We start from the raw sequence: 24,779 nt of genomic DNA, 5'->3' as shown, positions 1-24,779 counted from the left end.
TGCTCCTATGTCTTGCATTCTTGTGTTCGCTCTCAGAGTTGCATATCTTGAATTTCTCTACTGAGAAAACTGTAGAGGTTCTATCAATGAGTATATTCAAGAAAAATACTGATAGATGTTTTGATTTGATGTGATTTGATTTATTATTACCACGTATTAATATACAGTGAAAAGTATTGTTCTTGTGCACTTTACAGACAAAACATAATGTTCATTGAGGAGGAAACAAGAGAGTGCAGAATGTAGTGTTACAGTTATAGCCAGGGTGTGGAGAAAAACCAGCTTAATGTGAGGTAGGTCCATTCAATAGTATGATGGCAGCAGAGAAGAAGTTGTTCTTGAGTCAGTTGGTATGTGACCTCAAGCTTTTGTATCTTTTTCCCAATGGAAGAAGGTGGAAGAGAGAATGTCCAGTTGCATGAGTCTTCAATTATGCTGGCTGCTTTGCCAAGGCAGCAGGAAGTGTAGACAGAGAAAATGGATGGGAGGCGGGCTTGTGTGATGGATTGGGCTACATTCACAACATTTTGTAGTTTCTTGCAGTCTTGAGCAGAGCAGGAGCCATACCAAACTGTGATATAACCAGAAAGAATGCTTCCTTTGGTGGATCTGTAAAAGTTGGTGAGAGTCAGAGCTGACACACCAAATTTCCTTAGTCTTCTGAGAAAGTAGAGGCGTTGGTGGGCTTTCTTAACTATAATGTCGGCATAGGGGGATCAGGGCAGGTTGTTGGCAATCTGGGCACCTAAAACTTGAAGCAATTGACCATTTCTACTTCATCTCCATTGATGTAGACAGGAGCATGTTCTCTTTTACACTTCCTGAAGCCGATGACAATCTGCTTCATTTTGTTGACAGTGAGGGAGAGATTATTGTTGTCGCACAAGTTCATCAGATTCTCTATCTCATTTCTGTATCTATCTCATTACTTTTTGAGATCCGACCCACTGTGGTGGTGTCTTCAGCAAACTTGAAAATCAAATTTGGCCACACAATCATAGGTGTATAAGGAGTATAATAAGGGGCTGAGAACACAGCCTTGTGGGGCACCTGTGTTGAGGATGATCATGGAGGAGGTGTTGTTGCGTATCTTTACTGATTGTGGTCTGTGTTTTAGGAAGTTCAGGATCCAGTCGCAGAGGGAGGAGCTGAGGCCCAGGTCTTGGCTAAGGAAAGAAGGGGTTTTATTCAAGAAGGTAAAGATAATGTTACTGAAAGGTAAAACAGTCTTTTAAAGTTTATTTCTTAGTGTCACAAGTACATTTACATTAGCACTACAATTAAGTTACTGTGAAAATTCCCTAGTCACCACACTCCGGCACCTGTTCAGACACACTGAGGGAGAATTTATCATGGCCAATGCATCTAACCAGCACATCTTTCAGACTGTGCGAAGAAACCAGAGCACCTGGAGGAAACCCATGCAGGCACAGAGAGAAGAGCAAACTCCACACAGACAGTCACCCAAGACAGGACTTGATGGGAGAAAGGGCCTACTCTATAGCTCCTATTTCCTTTGATCTTATGATTTAATGTGAACAAAAGCTATTACGATATGAAATGGATTCCCACCTCAATTTCTAGTTGTATTATTAACCTGGCATTATTTGGACATTTGGGTTTTTTTCAGGACAGGGACATTGTCTTTCATCTGGATTGTATTGAATCCATTAGCTGTGAATGATGTGACTGGAATTTGCCACGATGGATTTCTGCCAAGGAGAGGGTTAAGCATGGAAGGTTTTTGATACTGTTAACTTCAGAACAAATGATGGGTATTAAAAGTCTTCACACTCAGTGCAGAGAGCCCAGGTGTTGGAGAAATTCCATGGGACAAAAATTTTTAATTAGAACTTACTCGAGAGTATAGGAGAATATAGTGACTGGGGTCACAAAAGCAAAAAATAAGGATAATTGGGAAATTGGGACTTTATTAAAGTTTACAAACCAACAGAGGCATGAGCCATTGTACCATGACTGTCTTTGCTTGCTTAGTCATTATTCAAAATATATGCTAGCCAATGATATAAATGATGTAATTAAGATATGCACATTTAGCATAAATTTCATAATAGAAATGTTGCAGTCAGCAGATATTTGGTTGCACTCATAAGCAGCAGAGATACAGAGGCTCAGTCTCAGATGAAAAACACCAGTGGTGTGTTGTACAATTGCCACACAACACATGTACTGGTTCACTGACGTTATTAGTGAGGGTGCCGGGTTTAATTTAAGATATGTCTGAATGGTTAATCGTAAACCATAACACAGTATTATTGGAATAATCACCGAAATGTGCCTTTCCATGTCATCATTTCAGCGCATTTTTTTATTTTTAGTTTTATTTGCTTCTTTTATTTGTATTCCCAGCACAGTAACCTCCCCACCTCTTCTAAATACACTAAGATTGACTTTCATTATCCTAACCTTGTGTTACAGGATGATAACATTCTCAAAGTGGGGATGGGAAAACTCATTGCCTCATTAACCTGTTCCAGTGTAAAAGGAGCCCCCAACTGAGTGTCCAAAATGTACGCCTGATTCAGACAAGAGGTCTGGGTATCAGGGTTCAATGGCATAAATAGGCCTCCAATTGGCAGATTAAGTCAAAAGTAGCTGGAACCTTGGCACCACAAGATCTACCCGGCTCCACAGGCGATGAAAGAGAAGCAGCACTTAATTATTTTGTAGGTCCCAGAGTAGCAGGAATAAATAACCTGGGTCGCTGGCATCCTGGACCCCCACCCTCTGGGATCTGGACCACGATTGCAACTTAACTTGCCGGCAGCCTGCTTTCCTGTCTCTTGCTCAAGCTGCAGCCTCAAAATGGCAGGGATCACTTTGCCGTCAGCTTGACTGGCCGACCAATCTGACAGGATGGGGCTGATTGGGCCATACAAGATTTAGCATCTTAAAAAGGGCTTTAACAGTTGGTGTAGAGAATGCAGGGCACACAGGGTGCCCACATTCTCCACTTTGATTTCTGTGGTACAGTGGCTCAGTGATTAGCATTGCTGTCTCACAGCTCCAGGGACCCAGGATCCATTCCGAGCTTGGGTCACTGCCTGTGTGGAGTTTGCACATTCTCCCTGTGTCTGCATGGGTTTCCTCTGAGTGTTCCGGTTTCCTCCCACATTCCAAAGATATGCTAGTTAGGTGCATTGGCCATGCTAAATTGTTCCTTAGTATCCCAGGATGCGTAGTTTAGAGGAATTGGTGGGGTGGATACACAGGGATTGCGGAAGTGGGGCCTGAGGGTGATTGTTGTTGGTGAGGACTGGATGAGCCGAGTGGCCTCCTTCTGCACTATGGGGATGTTATGATTCTATGCTCCATCCAGCATTGCCTTCGTTGCACATGAAACCCAATAGCAACTTGCGTATTCAAAGTGTCTGTCTCAGCGTCAAGCAAACATTCTGCCCTGGGTAAACTACCAAGAATCTGGGGAGGGCCACACTATCAGCAGGAATGAGAAATTTTCAGGATATTGCTGCCTGTTTCAGTCAAGCAAGATGCTTCAAGCTCTCATTGCGCCAGGGCCTTGGGTTAAATTCCCAGCTTGGGTCACTGTCAATGCAGAGTCTGCGCATTGTCCCTTTGTCTGCGTGGGTTTCCTCCTGGTGCTCCAGTTTCCTCCCATAGTCCGAAAGATGTGCTGGTTAGGTGCATTGACCATGCTAAATTCTTCCTCAATGTACCCAAACAGGTGCCAGTGTGTGGCAATCAGGCATTTTAACAGTAACTTCACTGCAGTGTTAATGTAAGCCTACTTGTGACAGTAATAAATTAGCTTTAAACTTTAGGTATTCATTTCAGTCCACACCCGCAGTTCTAAATTATGAACTTTCCCACATCTGCTGTACAGCAGATAATAAAGAAAGCGGATAAATCGTTGGCATTTATAGCTAAAGGAATAGAATATAAAGGTAAGGAAGTATTGTTGCAACTATACAAAGCATTGGTGAGAGCGCACCTGGAGCTTTGTGCACAGTTTTGGCCCCCATATTTGAGAAAAGATATAGTGGCATTGGAGGCAGTTCAGATGAGGTTAATCAGATTGATTCCAGAGTTGAAGGGTTTGTCATTATGAAGAAAGATTGAATAGTTTAGGCCTATACTCGCTAGAATGTAGAAGAATGAGGGGCAATCAAATTGAGGTACATAAGATGATAGAAGGTATGGATAAAGTAGATATGGAGCAGATGCTTCCACTAATAGGGCACTCTAGGATGAGAGGTCATAGTCTTTGGATAAGAGGTAGCAAATTTAATACAGAGTTGAGGAGAAACTACTTCTCCCAAAGGGTTGTGAATCTGTTGAGTTTGCTACCCCAAATTGAGGTGAATGCTGGGACAGTGAGTAAGGTTAAGGAGGAGTTAGACAGATAGTTAATTGATAATGGGCTGAAGGGCTATGGGGAGAAGGCAGGAAAATGGGGATGAGGAGCATATCAACCATGATCAAATGGTGGAGTGGCCTCAATGGGCCGAATGACCCAATTCTGCTCCTATATCCTTACGAACTTATAAAGTTAGTAGGTTGAACTTTATTTGGATGGCAAAGATCATCGTGGCAACATTGGAAATAGGTGCTTATCCAATTAATGAGTGGGACCGGTGACAAAGTTCAAATGGTGACATCACCTGGCTGATAAACAGGTGCTGCGCCCCCATGAAAGCACTACCAAAGCTGAATGCAGTTTACTTTGGTGCTAAATATTGTCTCTTTATCAGTGCTACTGACCCTTGTAGCTCAACTGAGGAGCCCTCCATCCCTATGTGATCCCCTGCACCCCTGTGACTCAACAGAAAATCCATAGAGAGAACCAGGAAATTTCTGCCACCATGGCAGAGGAATGACACTGGTTTAGCAATGCCTCCCTGCGGGTTTTCATCCAGGTTGTAAGGGCAAGTGCCTCTTAACAAGAGAGGGCAAAAAGAACCTGCCCCACCTTATTAAGTATGCTTGGTCAGAGATTCCAGTGTGGGTCAGCCAATATGGGGTCAGCCTGCTGAACATGTGCTTTCAGTTTGAATCAGGGTTACAAGCAGGTGGACACATCAAAGATGTGCCCAAACAACCAACAAAGACTGTGACAGCCAAGGGTACAGGCAGTCAAAATGCTGCGGGAAGTGTTATAATTCAGGTCAGAAACTCTAAAGTGTTTTATGGAGCCCCACTTGGATCATAAATTTTGCAATTTGAATTTGGCTAGGATAAGCATGATATTTTTCACCTCAGGTATGATTCAAATGATCCACTAGGGAGCTTTCTTCAAACAAAGTTTATTTACCAATATAGTTAACATGTATGGAAAGAAAATTAGCAATAACTTTTATCAATTACAAACAAAAACAAACAACCAAGATAATGTGTAACCCTTTACAAATATATCTAAAATGTTCCAATCAAACAAAATGTCCTATAGACAAAACCTTTCCACAAGTTTAACACAGCAAAGACTAATGTACACATGATACTGAAACTGAGCCCTTTGGATGAATGCTGCAGTCCTTTTGAGGCGAACACAGACAAGCTTGGAGTTAGAACAGCTTCCCAGAACACCAAGGAGATACTCTGGATGAGCCATCAACAGCAGTTTCTCTACTTCAAGAAAGAAAGAAGCCTTGTGTTTAGCTGATCAACAGGACTTCCAAAACCAGGCAGCGAGAGAAACACTTCTTTCCAGCTTGATGCCCCTTCTAAACTAACACTGCTATCAGCCAAACAGAAAATAAAACCTTAAATTCATTCAAAAGGAAAGAAAACTGTCCAAAACTCACGACCTTCCTCCTAACAATGCAGGATCATAAAGCATCCCAGAGTAAAAATAAACAAACACAATTTAAACCACAGAAGGAGCAATAAAAGGACTTCTAGCAGCTGGCCCAGCAGCAATGAAACTAAAACTGCTTATAGCTGCAGAAATCATGACTTTTTAAAAAATCTTACCGGTACACTAATATCACAGAGGCAAGGCCCATTCTGAGTCCTAGTATGATGCTGTACCTCTGGAGTCAGCAACAGGAACCTGTTGCAGAGATAAGAGGTCATATCTGGCCAAGCTGCCAGATGCTATGCTCACCCAACGGAGGATCTCTTACAGGCCTTGAGCGCTGTCATGTCTCAGAAATTCCTGGTGCATGCTACATGAAATGCCTCAATCAATCATAATTGACTTGTCAATCAATCAGTACTATTTTCTCGTGCAATATAAATTGTTGCTTTCGTTGAAAATTGTCCTGTTGAGTGCCAGATGAGAAGTTATGACAACATGTTTCATTTCTAGGAATACGGTGGGCAGCACAGCGGCACAGTATTTAGCACTGCTGTCTTATAGCACCAGGGTCCTGTGTTCCATTCTGACCTTGGGTAACTATGTGGAGTTTGTATGTTCTTCCTGTGTCTGTGTGGGGTTTTTCCAGTTCTACCACAGTCCAAACATGTGCAGGTTAGATTGATCAGCCATGCTAAATAACCTCTTACTGTCCGAAGATATGTAGGTTAGGAGGATTAGCAGGAAAAATAAGTGGAGTTATGGGGTTAGGGTCTGTGTATAAGATGTTAGATGTTGGTGCAGACTCAATGGGCCAAATGGCCTCCTTCTGGATTGTAAGGATTCTATGAACACTTAAGATGGATGTGAAAAATATTTTGCAATGGTCTCACAGGAAATATACTAAGGTGATCAGGGAAACTATGCTCAAACATGGGGCTGAAAATCACTGGGATGAGGGAGATGTTCATTGAAGAAGAACCATGATAAAAAGAAACCTTGACTTTGTCTCTAGGCCTGAAACCTAGAGGTGAGAAAAAAGAGAGGAACCATTCATGCATTCAGCTCTTGATACCATAAAACCATAGAATGTAGGAACAGAAGTAGACCATTTGGCCCATTGAATCTGCTCCACCATTCAATGAGATCATGGCTGATCTGATAAAATCCTCAACTCCACTTATCTACATTATCCCCATAACACTTGATTCCCTTACTGATTAAAAGTCAACATAAGTTATATAATTTACATTGAACCCTAAATTGCTGCCTAAGTTTATGACTACAGTTCACCGAAAAACTGAATAAATACTTTTTTCAGTAAAGGTGATTTACAACTATGCTCACTGCCAAATTACTGACTGAAAAGGGGAGCAATTCCCTCTAAATTCTGACACAACTACTGTTAGGCAGTCTATTAATTACTCCTACCAGTCTTTTCTGAAAACCTACTATTCCTAATTTTTACCCGTACCCATTCTGATTCCTCATCTTCTGAGCCAAGGTCCTTTTTCACAATTCTCAAGATGATAGGGATATTCCTTTACCATTCTGTCTGTTTATTCAAATTGCAGACACTGGAATATTTCCAACCTTGGTCACTTCTGACCATGTCACAATAATAATAAATAGATCTTTGGTCGAAATGTTACCACCATTCAAGCCAGTGGGATTTTCCCACCTCGCTGCAATGTACAGAGATTTGGCTGGGTGCCAAATTCTCTGACCTCGCAGCGGTGGGAGTGTGGCATGAATGGCCGGTAAGATCACTTCCTTTATCTCTGTTTGTGCCACTCATTTAGCACTGTTATTGAGACTGCTTTATGCATTCAGATATAAAGGCTTTGATATTATTTTAATGTTGTATGCAGCAGTGACGCAGTGTTTAATTTTATTTACAAATAGACAAGTAGATTGCAATGAAGTTACTTTGAAAATCCCTTAGTTGCCACACTCCAGCACCCATTTGGATACACTAAGGGAGAATTTAGCATGGACAATTCACCAAACCAGCACATCTTTCAGATCATGGGGGGAAACTGGTGCACTTGGAGGAAACCCATGCAGACACAGGGAGAACATGCAGACTCTGCACAGACAGTGACCCAAGTCGGGAATTGAACCCAGGTCCCTGATGCTGTGAGACAGTGATCCAAGTCGGGAATTGAACTCAGGTCCCTGGTCTGTGAGGCAGCAGTGCCGCCCAGTGAGAGAGGGATCAGGCAATAAAGTGCAATATGAAGGAAATTTGCATTATAGAGTTTATTACACTGATGCTCAAAGGGCATCAGGGTCACAATTGTAAGGTTGTCCTGAAGGTCTCTTTCATATCTCTCAACTTGTCTCATCTCTGTTGCAAGGGGTTTCAACTCTCTGCTGTCTGCTCAGCCCCCTCCTCCACATCTTTCTCATCAGATGAGGAGTGATGGACATTGATGTCCTCATTAAGCAAGATCTTTCCCCTTTGTAATGCTAGTTTGTGCAGTGCACTGCATACCACACTGATACAAAAGGGCTATACAGAGTCAACCCAGGTGCCTGAATCTCAGCTTTAGCAGTTCAATGGCCTGTTCAGTGTTTAATGTGTGGGTCTGTAGCAGACATTGCATCTCTCCTCTGCAGCAGTGGGAGGATTCCTCGCTGGTGTGAGTAGCAATGTTTTCAGTGGGAATCTATCCCTCAAAGAAACGCAGGTGATATGGCAGCTTTGACACACAAGAATGCTGAAGTTAGAACATAGAACATAGAAAAACTACAACACAAACAGGCCCTTCGGCCCACAAGTTGCGCCGATGATATTCATGCCTACTAGACTTACCTATAACCCTCAATTCTATTAAGTTCCATATACTCATCCAGAACCCTCTTGAAAGACCCTATCGAATTTGCCTCCACCACCACCAACAGCAGTCGATTCCACTCACCCACCAAAGTTAGTAGGATTCACCACAGCTTCCTAGAAACCGAGCACATATCTGAGAATTTATTTTTTGTGAATGAAAACCAGCTAATATTTGATGGAATAGAAGCCCTTTCTGTTGATGAAGGCTGCTAGCTGGTCGGAATATCCTGAGATAGTCATGTGCACGCACCCAAGAGAATCCAGCAATGAGCCCAAAGCTGATGACCTGTTCCATCTGACTGTTAGGGTCAGTGTGATAGTACACATAGTCACTGGCACTCCTAAACATGGCACCGGTCACCTCCTGCTTGCTGTGATAGACCGTAGCCTATGAGATCCCAAACATGTTAAATTGATTGGTCATGCTAAATTGACCATCAGTGTCAGGAGGATAAGAGGGGTAAATACATGGGGTTACAGGGATAGGGCCTGCGTGGGATTGTTGTTGGTGCAGACTTGATGGGCCAAATGGCTTCTGCACTGTAGGGATTCTATGATTCCATGTCCCAAGTGGATCCTTTAAAAAGATTGAAAGTCACTTTGATCTCCAATGCTACTGGCATTGAGTATCCACCAAAGTCCATGGGTCTCAGTTCATGCTGCAGCATGGTGTGTATGTAAGTCAGTGACATCCTCCCTGGATACTCTCTGCTGATGCTGCCACTCAAAGATCTGTGGTATTTGAGTCATATACGGTAGAATCAATGGAGGTCTACTGATGAACAGGCGATTACAGCTGTCCAATGCCTGCTTCACCAGTATGAACAGTAGGAGGCTCACACTCAAGAATCATAAAATGGTTAAAGCACAGAAGAAGGCCATTCAGTCTATCATGCCTGTGCCTATATTGGATCAGGAATTGGCTATCAGATAGGAGACAGAGGGTGGTGGTGGATGGTAAATATTCATCATGGAGTACAGTTACGAGTGGTGTGCCTCAGGGATCTGTTTTGGGGCCACTGTTGTTTGTAATTTTTATTAATGATCTGGATGAGGGTATAGTTGGGTGGATTAGTAAATTTGCTGATGACACCAAAATTGGAGGTGTGGTAGATTGTGAGGAAGGGTGTCATAGTCTGCAGGGAGACTTAGATAGGTTGCAGAGCTGGGCCGAGAGGTGGCGGATGGAATTTAATGCGGAGAAGTGTGAGGTAATTCACTTTGGTAGGAGCAACAGATGTGTCGAGTATAGGGCTAACGGGAGGACTTTGAATAGTGTGGATGAACAGAGGGATCTAGGTGTGTGTGTACATAGATCCCTGAAAGTTGGGAATCAAGTAGATAAGGTTGTTAAGAAGGCGTACGGTGTCTTGGCGTTTATTGGTAGGGGGATTGAATTTAGGAGTCGCAGTGTAATGTTGCAACTGTACACTACTCTAGTGCGGCCACACTTGGAGTACTGTGTGCAGTTCTGGTCCCCGCATTACAAGAAGGATGTGGAGGCGTTGGAGAGGGTGCAGAGGAGGTTTACTAGGATGGTGCCTGGTATGGTGGGGAGGTCCTATGAGGAGAGACTGAGGGATTTAGGGTTGTTTTCGTTGGAAAGAAGGCGGCTAAGAGGGGATCTTATTGAAACATATAAGATGATTAGAGGTTTAGATAGGGTGGATAGTGATAGCCTTTTTCCTCGGATGGAGAAAGCTAGCACGAGGGGGCATGGCTTTAAATTAAGGGGGGGTAGCTACAGGACGGATGTCAGGGGTAGGTTCTTTACCCAGCGGGTGGTGAAGGATTGGAATGCCCTGCCTGCTGCAGTTGTAAATGCGTCTAGTTTGGGGGCGTTTAAGAGATCTCTGGATAGGTTTATGGACGAAAAGGGATTGGTATAGGCTAGTGGGTCATTGTTTTTGTAACTGGTCGGCGCAACATCGTGGGCCGAAGGGCCTGTTCTGCGCTGTAATGTTCTATGTTCTATGTTCTATGTTCTATATTTTGCATTTAGTCTCACAACCTGTTTTTTCCCATGTAACACTGCAAGTATTTTCCTTGCAGAAATGGGTGCTATTCAGATTGGCGGATGGTGACTAGTGGAGTGCCCCAGGGGTCGGTGCTGGGGCCTCAGCTATTTACCATTTATATAGATGATCTGGAGGAGGGAACCGAGTGTAGGGTGTCGAAATTTGCTGATGACACCAAGATTGGTGGAACGGCAAATTGTGCGGAGGGTGTGGAGAGTCTGCAGAAGGATCTAGATAGGCTGGGCGAATGGGCCAGGAAATGGCAAATGGAATTTAATGTTGGCAAGTGCGAGGTGGTCCACTTTGGTAGGAATAATGGTAGGAAGGACTATTACTTAAGTGGCGACACTTTGGTAGGAATAATGGTAGGAAGGACTATTACTTAAGTGGTGAAAAACTGCAGCAGGCGACGGTGCAGAGGGACCTCGGGGTCCTTGTGCATGAGTCGCAAAAACCCAGCTTGCAGGTGCAGCAGGTGGTCAGGAAGGCAAATGGGATGCTGGCCTTCACAGCGAGGGGGATTGAATATAAAAGTAGGGAGGTCTTGCTGCAGCTGTATAGGGCATTGGTGAGGCCGCAGCTGGAGTACTGTGTGCAGTTTTGGGCACCGTACTTATGCAAGGATATTTTGGCCTTGGAGGGAGTGCAGAGGAAGTTTACTAGGCTGATTCCGGAGTTGAGGGGGTTGAGCTATGAGGAGAGGCTGAATAAATTAGGCTTGTACTCGTTGGAGTTTAGAAGAATGAGGGGAGATCTCATTGAGACGTATAAGATGATGAATGGGATGGATAGGATAGAGGTGGAGAGACTCTTCCCACTCAGAAAGGACAGTAGGACAAGGGGGCACAGCCTCAAGATAAAGGGGGGGCATTTTAGAACGGAGTTGAGGAGGAACTTCTTCACTCAAAGGGTGGTGAATCTCTGGAATTCTCTGCCCGTTGAAGTGGTGGAGGCTACCTCGCTAAATATTTTTAAGACGCGGGTTGATGGGTTTTTGATAAGAGAGGGGATTAAGGGTTATGGGGAGAGGGTGGGAAAGTGGAACTGAGCCACGACAGATCAGCCATGATCTTATTGAATGGCGGGGCAGGCTCGAAGGGCTAGATGGCCTACTCCTGCTCCTATTTCTTATGTTCTTATGTTCTTAAATGATCATATTCTCTTCCAGCAGCCTTGATTGAACCTACGTCTACCACACTCTGAAGCAGTGCATTACATACCTTAATCATTCATTGTGTGAAAACATTTTTCTTATGTCGCTATTGCTTCTTTTGCTAATCACTTGAACTCATTCCGCCAATAGAAACTATTTCTCCCTATCTTCTATGTGCAGGCCTTTTGAACAACTCTATTAAACCTCCTCTTAACCTTCTCTTCTCCAAGGAAAACAATCGCAGTTTCTCCAACCTTTCCACGTAACTGAAGCTTCTCATCCCTTCTCCATTCTCATGATCCATTCTCACAAATCAATTCTGCACGTCCTCTCATGCCTTTAGATCCTTCCTAAGGTGTGCTGCTTGCATACTCCAGTGAAGGTTGCGCTAGTGTTTTTCACAGGTTTGAACATAACTCCTCTGATTTTGTGCTCTATGCCCCTATTTATAAAGCCCAGGATCTCATGCGCTTTTGCCATCTTCAATGATTTGTGTGCGTATACCCTCCGGGTCCCTTTATTCCCAGATCCTTTATTTTATTTCACCCCCGCTTCATTCTTCCCACCAAAATGAATCACTTCACATTTCTGCAGATTAGATTTTATCTGCTCATTTCACCAGCCAGTAATGCCCTCTTGAGGTTTATAGCTTTCCTCCTCAAAGTTCACATACTTCCACAAATAATTGACAATAATTTGTCAACCATAAATTGTGAAATTGCACACTGCATACTCTGGACAATTTGCTGCTGTTCCTGCTGTGGAGCTTCTAGTACCTGGTCTCTCTCTCACCATGCTCAACTTTTCTAGCGAAGGTCAGTGGTAGGGAGGCATAAAGATTGAATGGGTCAGTATCATTCCAGATAGTCTATTCCCTGACTGTTGTCGTATCTTTTCAGTGCACCTCCCTTGAAACATTCCCTTTGCCATCCCTTGAATTAAGTTGCACAGCCCCTTTTCACCCCTTGACGAATGATCCCCATCCACTGTTGCTGGTACCTCTACACATCTTCCCCCAACCACTGTTACCCTAACATATGTTTCCACCTTCTGTTGATGCTAGCCTTACACACCTCACCCACTTACTGGTGTTGCAACCTTTATACTCATCCCAATTCATTGCTGCTGCTGCCCTTACACTCTTCCCAAATCACTGCTGCTGCCACCCTTAAATGCAAACGTTACTGCTGCTATTGATATACTTACTGAGTCCCTTAAACCCTTACATGATGCCTCCACTGCTGGCAACCTTACGCAATTCCCACCTCCAGGCATCCTTAGGGGCTCTCTGCTGCAGACCAGCAATGGTCATCTTTCTCTACCCTCTCCACCCTACTCCTGTGAGGACATGTTCCTTTTCAGAATAAGAACATAAGAAATAGGAGCAGGAGTAGGCCATCTAGCCCTTCGAGCCTGCCCCTCCATTCAATAAGATCATGGCTAATCTGTCGTGGCTCAGTTCCACATTCCCGCCCTCTCCCCATAACCCTTAATCCCCTCTCTTATCAAAAACCTATCCACCTGCGTCTTAAATATATTTAGCGAGGCAGCCTCCACCACTTCAATGGGCAGAGAATTCCAGAGATTCACCACCCTTTGAGTGAAGAAGTTCCTCCTCAACTCCGTTCTAAACTCCCCCCTTTATCTTGAGGCTGTGCCCCCTAGTCCTACTGTACTTTCTGAGCGGGAAGAGTCTCTCCACCTCTATCCTATCCATCCCATTCATCATCTTATATGTCTCAATGAGATCTCCCCTCATTCTTCTAAACTCTAACGAGTACAAGCCTAGTTTATTCAGCCTCTCCTCATAGCTCAACCCCCTCAACTCCGGTATCAGCCTAGTAAACCTCCTCTGCACTCCCTCCAAGGCCAAAATATCCTTGCGTAAGTGCGGCGACCAAAACTGCACACAGTACTCCAGAATGGTTGGCAGAGCCAGAAATTAACTCTTTACTCACTGCTGCCACCCATAACAAGCCAGGCCTCTGAAGATCATTGAATCCAGATGCAGCAATCATTAATACAAACTACACCCTAAAAATTCAGTCAATCTTATTTCAATTTAGTTTAATTACTATATAAATAAGTTCAATTAGTTCCCACCACATTGTAATGAGACGTCTGCCAACCATTTTTCCACAGCCTGTTAAATTCAGAAGCACCATCCTATTTGCTTTCTCAGGTGCCCCTGCCATACATCCTGTCCTTCTAGCCTGGTAAAATGTCCAATGTGGCAATGGATGGCATCTATCTGTATCTATCCTGTTAGTACTAATTCTTTTCAAAATCAAGACCGGAATTCTGCATTCTCGTTCACCTGCCACTGTTGGCAGCGAGAATGGAGAATTTGGCACTCAGCTGAAACTCCTTTCACCGCAGTGGGACTGGAGAATCCCAGCAAAGGGCGAAGTCGAAGAATTTGGGCCCAAATGTTTGTAAAGTTCCCCTCTTAAAGGAATCAGCCCGACAGATGAAGTTACTTACTTTTATGGTGGAGAATTCCTTCTAATCTTCGAATTGTTTAATCCTCATCTAATTTGTGTCTGTGTCCCCTAGTCTTGCAAGTAAATTTGAAGTTCAATAACTCGATTGCAGACACATTATCCAAGCTGATCTGCGCTTCAAGGACATCCACCATAACCTACTTTCTCTAGGGTATAAATGAATACTATTGCCCTCTCCTCAAAATCAGATCTTTACATAGTTTTTCTATGTAAGGCAGGGAATCAGCTTGCAAAATGCTGGCACATTCCTTCAAATCCCCTCCAAAAAAAAATGAGCCCACTGCTAGGGACCACCTGCAAATAGTGGCTCACTCCCAGGAACCTCCTGCAAATATTGGCATATTCCTGGACCTCCTGCAATTATTGATGCAGTTCCAGAGACCACCAGTAAACATTGGCAATAGACATTCCCTCCTGACACCTCCTGCACTCCGCCCATATCCTGATTCAGAAAGAAACTGTCAGCTACTCAAAGGGTTATGGCACATTACAAGAATGGATTTTTTTTGTAAGAATGCAGCAAGAGAAATAACCTGCAAATAAGTCACTAAAAATAGAAACCCGATGACCTTGTAGACCCCTATGATGTCCCTACAGGGATCCCAGTTTGAAAACATCTGCTCAAAATTGCCGTTAAAAATTGAAAGGAAAAAAAGTTGTTTCAAAAATCTGTTTGCACTTCAGTGCTTTGCAAGCATGAGCAATGACCTTCCCTATGAATAGATATTTTCTAAAATAAATGTCATTTATTTTCCTTTTGGCCAATAAAGTGCTGAATTATAAAACAATTGCAAAACTCTACCTTAAAGCCACATATTTCCATTTTAATAAAGGTGGGATAGTGTGCAGGCAGTGAGCCTTCTCCCAGAAGGCAGCTTAGCTATCCAAATATTATAATGATGCTGGGACCTTCAAGTTTAACCTGTCTTATAGCTTTGCCCCTGGTCAGCATGTTTTCGCAGGCCTTGGGAAACCTGGCAGCTCAAGAGAGTTGAAAGCAGCTTCAGGCGCTGCTTATGGGCCAAAAATGTTTCCTCCCAGCCCACCGATGTCTACCAGTTTCCCAGCAATAGGACCACCCCCCCTCCATCCAATTGAACCACCATCCATCAAAAGGTCCCCAGATTGGGGATTGGATGCTTCAATGGGGTTGGTGGCCAAAACCTTCCTTGCTTCCCTGTTTCCTGGAGCAGCATGGTGGCACAGTGCTTAGCACTGCAACCTCACAGCATCAGGGACCTGGGTTCAGTTCTGGCCTCAGGTCACTGTCTGTAGAGTTTGCACATTCTCCCTGTATCTGCATGGGTTTCCTCCAGACACTCTGGTTTTCTCTCACAGACCAAAGGTGTGCAGGTTAGGTTGATTGGCTGTGCTAAATTGATCCTAGTATGAGGGGGATAAGCAGTGTAAATATGTGGGGTTATAGGAATGGCCCTGGATGGGATTGTTATCGGTGCAGACTTGATAGGCCGAAAGGCCCCCTTCTGCACTGTAGGGATTGCTTAATTCTATGATTCCATTATCAGAGCAACAGGCTGCTGACTTGCTCTTGTGACTACAGTTTGCTTTGGAGCGTTCATTGCTTATGGGAGTCAAGGATGTCAAGTAGACTGAATTCCAAGGAGGGACCTTGTAGAGAAAATAAAAAGGCAGAGACGATGGGGTTAAAACTCCACAGCGTGTAGAGCCTGATTGAAACAGGAATGTAGGAACAGGAGTCAGCCTTTCAACCCATTGTACCTGCTCCACCATTCAATATGACCAAGGCTGATCATCTACCTTACGCAAGGTGCAGCACTCATTAAATACAAACTACACCCTAAAAATTCAGTCAATCTTATTTCAATTTAGTTTAATTACTTTATAAATAAGTTCAACTGAGTTCCCACCACATTGTAATGAAAAGTCCACCGACCATTTTTCCACAGCCTGTTAAATTCAGAAGCATCATCCCATTTGCTTCCTTAGGTTCCCCTGCCATACATCCTGTTCTTCTAGCTTGGTAAAATAATTGTCCAATGGATGGTATCTATCTGCACATTCCTGTTAGTACTAATTCTTTTCAAATTCAAGACCGGAATTCTGTGATCTCGTTCACCTGCCACTGTTGCCAGCTAGAATGGAGAATTTGGCACTCAGCCGAAATTCCTTTCACCCCAGCAGGACTGGAGAATCCCAGTAAAGGGCGAGGTTGAAGAATTTGGGCCCAAATGTTTCCCACATTACCCCAAACCCCTTTATGTCATTGGTATTTAGAAATGTGTAATCTCTACTTTAAACATATTCAATGATGGAGCTTCCACAGTCCCCTGGGTCAAGAATTCCAACACTTCACAGTCATTTTTAAAGAAATTTCTTCTCATCTTGGTGACTTCCTGCTTACTTTGAAATCCTGGTTCTAGGCTGTCCAACAAGAGGAAAGGTTTTACGTGCATCTACTTGGACTGCCCCTTTGAGTATTTTGCAGCTTTCAATGAGATCACCCCTCATTCTTTGGAATTCTCAAAAATACAGATTCAGTTTCCCCAGTCTTTCTTCATTGGACAGCCCTGCCATCCCCAGAGCAAGTTAGTAAACCTTTGTTGCACTCCCTCTTTGGTAATAATATCCTTCCTAAGGTAAGAGGATAAAACTATACATAGTACTCCAAGTGTGGTCCAACCAAGGTTCTCAACAATTGAAGTAAGACATCACCACTCCTGTATTCAAATCCTCTTGTGGTAAAGACTGAAATACCATTAGCCTTCAACTTTCACTTACAAAACCTTCCCCTGCCAATACAGGCCATTAAAACTTATGGCACATAAAGGGCCCATTCAGCCCATTATGCCTGTACTGACCCTTCAAAGAGCAATCCAATTGGTTCCACGTCCTGGCTTTTTCTTCTTAGCATTTCAGTTTTCTCCATTTTATATGTTTATCCAATTCCCTTTTGAAAATGACTATTCAATCTGTTTCCAATACTTTTTCAGACAATGATTCCAGATCAGTGATGCCCATTGAGCTATAAGCCTCTGGCAACAGACTAGTAACTTGTCCTGGGAATTACTAGCTATGGAAGCAGATGAAAGTCTGCCTTAGTGCACTACTAGGTGAGGGAAGAGAATTGGAATTGGAATTTCAGATAACAATGTGTTGCTTAAAAAAATTCTCCTCATCTCACCCCTGCCTGTTTTGCCAATTACCTTAAATCTCTACCCTCTAATTGGTCTGTCAGTGAAAACATAGACTTCTCCAGTCTCACCAAATCACTGGAGTTCCTCCTACATGGTACAACCCTATTAAACACAGATGACCATAAAACATAGGAGCAGAATTAGGACACTCAGCCCATCAAGTCTGCTCCGGTTGGAGCAGAATTATCATGGCTGATAATTTTCTCATCCCCATTCTCTTGCCTTTTCCCCATAATCCCTGATCCCCTTATTAATCAAGAACCTGCCTTTCACTGTCTTAAAGACACTCAATGATCTGGCCTCCACAGCCTTCTGCGGCAAAGAGTTCCACAGATTCACCACTCTCTGGCTGAAGTAATTCCCCCTCATCTCTGTTTTAAAGGATCGTCCCTTTAGCCTGAGGTTGTGCCTTCTGGTTCTAGTTTTTCTTACTAGTGGGAACATCCTCTCCACATCCACTCCAGTTAGGTCTCGCAGTATCCTGTAAATTTCAATAAAGTCTCCCTCATCCTTCTAAACTCCAACAAGTACAAATCCAGAGACATACGACAAGCTCTTCATTCCAGGGATCATTCTTGTGAACTTCCTCTGAACCCTTTCCAAGGCCAGCATATCATTCCTTAGATATGGGGCCCAAAACTGCTCACAATACTCCAAATGGGGTCTGACCAGAGCCTTATACTGCCTCAGAAGCACACCCCTACTCTTGTATTCTAGCCCTCACGACATGAATGCTAACATTGCATTTGCCTTCGTAACCTCCAACTGAACCTGCATATTAACCTTAAGAGAATGTTGAACAAGGACTCCCAAGTCCCTTTGTGTATCTGATTTCCTAAGCATTTCCCCATTTAGAAAATAGTCCATGCCTCCATTCCTCCTTCCAAAGTGCATAACCTCACACTTTTCCACATTGTATTCCATCCGCCACTTCTTTGCCCACTCTCTTAACATGTCCAAGTCCTTCTGCAGACCCCCTGTTTCCTCAATGCTACCTGTCCCTCTACATATCTTTGTATCATCTGCAAACTTAGTAACAGTGCCTTCAGTTCCTTCTTCCAAATCATTAATGTATATTCTGAAAAGTTGAGACCTCTATACCCTCGGGGATTGACATCCAGAATTGGGACCAATCCTCCAGTTGTGGCGAATCAATTATTTCTAAAAGATTTGAAGGACAATGCGGGAAAGACGTAGGGAAATGGAAAGCAGATGAGGCCTGATTTTTCTTTATCTTTGCATATAACATTTCCACATGCCAGTGGGTGAAATTGCCAATCAGCACAGAGTTTATGCCAATAGAAGTGAGGATCCGGAAATGCATTGGTCCTGACAATCCATGGGAATGATGTTGGACTCCCAATGTAACTCCAGTAGAAGTCTGGTGGAAGCCAGCACAACATGGCAGAAACACGGGCCTCCACTGTTTCTACAATATTCCAGCCAGCCTTTTAATTTCTTACATGGCTAAAGTTGCTGAGGGACATACCTGCCCATATTGGATATCATTTACTTCTGAGCTGTTAGGATCAGGTGATTAAAATGAGGCCATTCAATGGGCACAAACAGAGCAATCTGGACTTTGAGGAAGGATGGTCGTTTATCATTAGATCTGTACCTTTTGGAGGAGAGATAGAGCAGGAGTCTTATAGGAGTGGTGGAGGATAGACACCAAAAATGGAGCAGTGACAGAATTTCCAATTGGAGGAGGTAAGTGGTGGAAATGTGTCTGTAGCAGTACCAACTCATGCAAGTTATGACTTCCTGCAAACTCAAGCAAGGTTAGCACCACAGGCCATTCACAGGACAGTGCACTGGACAGGATTGCAGAATGCTCCAAGCCATCATTAATTAACATGGAGACTCTGCTACAAAACTCGACTGAGAGGAAAGGAATTGGCAATGTGTTCTTCCCATTACAACTTTCAGACTCGCATGCGGCAGTGTGCATGCTTAGTGCTTTAGATGCAAGGGAAGGAAATAAACTGCCCAGGAGAAGTTTGTGATTTTTGAAGAATGAATGAGCAAGGACAAACAGAAGGCTTGAATTTTACAGTCTCCTGTTAAGGGACAAGGTAACTTTGCCTTCTATCCGGTCCCAAGTGAAAACCAGCCTGCAGCAATGCTCCTGTTTTAACAGATTGATTCAGCTGGACAGAAAAAGTCAATAGATGTATTGTTCTCTGTTACACTTCGGGGCCATTCCCAGGGGCAGGACACATGTCGTCGTACTGGGATTGCCTGGCTTTCCTGCTAACATACAGCCTGATTGACTTTGGTTGGAAAGTGATATCAATTCTGTCAGACGATCCTCTTTGATGCTACGAGCATCGAACACACATGCCGGTGCCTTTTAAACCTTTTGAAGCCACCGATTCTGCTGGTATAAGCTGAGACTGCTGTAGTGGAGCGTTGTGTCATTAACTGTGAACCCTTTCATTTCGCTGTTTAGATGACTACATTTTTCACAAACCTTAAAAGATCACGTAGCATCAAATGAGCAATGGTTCGTGTAAAAGATATAAATTGTTCTTGATTGCTAAAACGTTCGGTTGTTTATGCCACTTACCTGAGAACTTACCTGAGAACCTGAGACGGCCTCTGCGCAAGGGTCCCTGAGAATGTCAGAACCTTCAGCTGCCCCAAGGCCTCTTATTGACTTTGTACACCACTATCACAGAGTTCAACGCTTTCCCCAGGAAGAGCTAGTTGAAAACAATTGCTAAATCCTGGCACAACCTCGAGGAGATTTTCTCTAGGGCTCCACATTTTGGTTTGATTCTCTAACTCCTGGACAGGAATGTAGGGAAGCAAGTGACATGTCTGTCCTGAAGCAACAGCGCTGGCCAAACAGAAATAATGTGGAGATGCCGGCATTGGACTGGGGTAAACGCAATAAGAAGTCTCACAACAGCAGGTTAAAGTCCAACAGATTTATTTAATAATAAACGCCACAAGCTTTCGGAACGCTGTTCCTTCATCAGGTGAGTGGGGATCAGAACTCTAATCAAACTCTCCACTCACGTGACGAAGGAACAGCATTCTGAAAGCTTGTGGCGTTTATTATCAAATAAACTGGTTGGACTTTAACCTGCTGTTGTGAGACTTCAAACAGAAATGACCAGGAAGCAGCCACCTAGCCATGAAAATGGCATGGGAATAGGCCATAGCTAGTGGCCCAAGTATCCTGTTCCTCACTGTAAAGTAAGTGTAGAATCATAGGATCCTGCAGAATGAGGCCATTGGGCCCAGGAAGTCTGCACCAACAACAATCCCACCCAGGCCCTATCCCTGTAACCTCACATATTTACCCTGCTAATCCCCCTAACACTAAGGGACAATTTAGCATGGCTAATCAACCCTGACCCGCACACCTTTTGAGTGTGGGAGGAAACAGGAGCGTCCGGATCAACACCATGCACAGGGAGAATGTGCAAACTACACACAGGCCGTCAACCAAGGCTAGAATCAAACCCGGGTCCCTGGGGCTGTGATGCAGCAGTGCCACTGTGCTGCCCAGGAGTGTTCCAGGAGTAAAATGCTGGTCATGAGATGGGGGAGCAAGCCTAAAACCAACAAAGCATCTCTCCTGCTCTAAGTTCACAAGGAATTTGCTAGGCCTTTTCTAACCCATGCTGGTTTTCCCAGGTAGTTTGACTTGTTGGGGAAGGCATTTTGCTTCAACACATTCAGGGGATGTGGGAGTTGCTGTCAAGGCCAGTTATCTTTTGCTCATCCCTATAATTACCCTGGTGATGAGCCCTCTTCTTGAACCTCTGCGGTCCATGGTGCACCTCAATATTCACCTGCAGCTCAGGTTAGAATGGCAGACCAGGATCCAGTGTGAGGAACATTGCTTTGTATCCACAAGCCTATCATCTTGTGGTGCAGCGTATTACAGTATTCCCAAGAGTATTCCTGAGCGAGATCCTGGTTGGGATTCACATGCTTGATAACACATTATGGAGTTATGATACCAGGGTGGAATAGTGGCACAATGATTAGCACTGCTGCCTTACAGCACCAGGGACTCAGGTTCAATTCCTAGCTTGGGTGATTGTCTGTGTGGAGTTTGCATGTTCTGCCTGTGTCTGTATGGGTTTCCTTCGGGTGCTCCAATTTCCTCCCACAGCCCAAAGATGTGCAGGTTAGCTGAACTGGCCCTGCAAAATACCCCCTCATTGTACCCAAACAGGAGTGTGGCGGCTAAGGGATTTTCACAGTAACTACATTGCAATGTGAATGTAAGCCTACTAGTGAAATAAATAAACTTTTACTTTATACTACTCATTTACAAAATGTCATTATGTAACAGAATGTTCAGATAGCTGGCATGCAATATACTTTCAAGACTAATTACTTATAAAAGCAACATAAAATGGTGTATATTATGAAAGAGAGAAGTTAATTAATACAAAATAACCAATAACCATCTATTTCTCATGACATTAGATTCATAACAGCAAGGACGGGAGTGAAGAATATACATATTAAATATATATAGGGTATACATTACAGGCTACAATTCAAGGAAGAAGTACACTGGAAACTAAAACGAAATAAAATTAACCTCTTCTGAACATAATGGGGTGGAATTTTTCTGCCATTCACACCAGTGAGATCTTTTCATCCCACTGCAGTGAATGGACGTTTAGCCAACTGCCAAATTCTCCGTTTCACTTGCAGCAGCATTGGGTCACGAACGGCCAGAAAATTCCAACCATCTTCTTTGAAAGACTACAGTCCAAGGTCAGCCTGTGCTGCTTGTGGGCATCCTGCAGTCAGCAGTGAAATCTGCAGTCTCCCCCATTGAAGATCAGCAGCTTTCCACCAGCCTTGCTGCAGTCACATGCTGCATAGAAACATTAGGACTGGTACTCACAGGACAGGGAGACAAAACAGGGACAATCATAGAATCCCTGCAATGCAGAAGGAGGCCATTCGGTCCATTGAGCCAGCACTGACAACAATCCCACCCAGGCCCCATCCTCGTAACCCCACGTATTTACCACGACTAAGGGGCAATGTAACATGGCCAATCCACCTTCTCACACATCTTTGAACTGTGGGAGGAAAATGGAGCACCAGGTGGAAACCCACGCAGACACAGGGAGAATGTGCAAACTCCACACAGTGACCCAAGGCCAGAATTGAACCCATGTCCCTGGTTCTGTGAGGCAGCAGTGCTAACCACTGTGCCATCATGCCACCCTTGATTATTGAACTTCAAATTCATATTAAGGCAGTGGAACCCTTTGTGGTTGTGGCACATTTCCTCATTGATCTGAGGCACCCACAGAGCCATGTGTGTACAATCAGTGTCTGCACCAAACCAAATCCCACTACCCTGGGAAAACCATATGCCCACTGTTCATGCTTTTCACTGATTGGAGCAGAGACAATGAAAAAGAAAGATTTGTTCTAGAAACACCTTTCATGACCATAGGATTTTGCAAATCTCTGAAGTGTCTTTTGAAATGTAGTCACAATTATAGCATGGGGAACGTGGCAGTGTTTCCTACAAACCACAATGTGATAATGGCCAGATAATCTGTTTTCTGTGGTTGGTTGAGGGATGAATGTTGGCCAGAACACTGGGGCTCAGGTAACTACCCTGATGTTGCCATGCACTCTGAACTGGGCCATGTTGGCTTTGCCACAAGGTCCAGCCTGATAAGATCCTGAAGCATGGAGAGTGGTGGCTACAGTAACTTCAAGGTTGTGCAGCAGCAGAACTGGTCAAAGCAGAAGTATTCAGTGACCATCTCCTTGTCTGTATAGCGTTCAAGAAACAATACTTTTCATTGTATACTAATACAATGTATACTAATACTAAGACAATAATAAATTAAATCAAATCAAAAAAGGAATGGAGTTGGCCACCACTTTCATAATGAAGAATGTGGATTCTAAGATCTGCTTGAAGCCTGTGTCATGTTCGAACCAGACTCCTTCATCTTCCTTGACTGTGGCAACATGCTGCACCAAGCATAACTGTGTGCATGCCCATCAACCTTTTCCTCTATGCCATCCCACTAAAGTCCTCAACTGTTGTCTAAAATGGACAGATCAAATAATAGTGATGAGGAGTACCTGCTTCAGACTCTGCTACACAGGTCTGCATGTTTAAGCTCTACCATATTACATTTGTCTAATGAAAACCTGACACATTCCACTGTCACCACTCAGGAACAATTATTTTTCAGATTGACATTTTGCTCCATATTTTAATCTTATTTTTCCTTACTAGTCACTTATCTTTCACCAGCCAGCAAGTGTTTGACAATGTAGGTTGCCAACCCCTGTGTAATTTTTATCTCAAATTTTCCTATCATTCTCTACTATTAGGAAGGGTGTTAACATTTGAACTGATATAATAAGGCAATGTCAGCTTATGCCCTTCTTGATTTTATTTTAACCTCTGGGACTGGAGTTTCATTCTGATTGAATGAAAACCTGCTCCCAGGATGATAAAGCAAAAGGAGACTCAGAAAGTCTCAATCTGTTTCCTAATTACTCTGATTCGTATCTTAAAACTGTTCACAACTTGAGGTTAAATGGCCATTCAAGAGGCCATAGAAGTAACAGAAATGGGAAATGAAAGCATCATATTAGTTCAGTAGAGGGTATTCTGAGGTTGGCAGCCCAAGGCATGTTTTGGGGATAAAGCCTGCATACAAACCATGTTAAACTTGGGAGTTCCTAGTGCCGGGGGGCAACAAAAATAAGCTTTCTGCTGTGTAGCAATAATAATTCTCTCCTGGGCCAACACAAAACAGCAAACCCTTCTGCTAACCCTTCCTGATACAGAAAACCAGCCACAGGGTCATTTAACAAATCTAGGACGACTTCTTTTCTATGTTTCTCTTTATTGAAGCTGCAGCTTAAGTCAGCTATCTAAACAATTGAGGCAGAAAGGAAATGGTTAGCATTCTTGTCCAAATCTAAAGGTAAATTACAGAACAGTAAAAAATCAATGCGTTGGCAGTTGTGAGACAAACCTTGCTGTGTCGAGCAAGAAACATGGATAGTGTCAAGGAGTGAGGAATGACGACAGAATACTAGTGAGATACGGATGCTGCAGTGGATATGTGGAGGGATGAGAAAGCACAAAATCAGTAAGCGGCACATCAAGGCTGAAAGGGTTAATAATCACACAAGTTTAAAAATCACATAAACTGCTATGAGAAAAAAGAAGAGGTCTTTATAAAAATCTTCACAGTTTTAAGTTTAAGCTTATTTATTAATGTCACAAATAGGCTTACATTCACATTGCAATAATCTACTGTGAAAATCCCCTAGTCGCTACA

This window comes from Carcharhinus amblyrhynchos, chromosome 1 (assembly GCF_965287045.1).
Source record: "Carcharhinus amblyrhynchos chromosome 1, sCarAmb.v2.hapA, whole genome shotgun sequence".
Classification (NCBI taxonomy): Eukaryota; Metazoa; Chordata; class Chondrichthyes; order Carcharhiniformes; family Carcharhinidae; genus Carcharhinus; species Carcharhinus amblyrhynchos.
The sequence above is the reverse complement of the archived record's forward strand: the minus strand, read 5'-3'. Positions refer to the sequence as shown.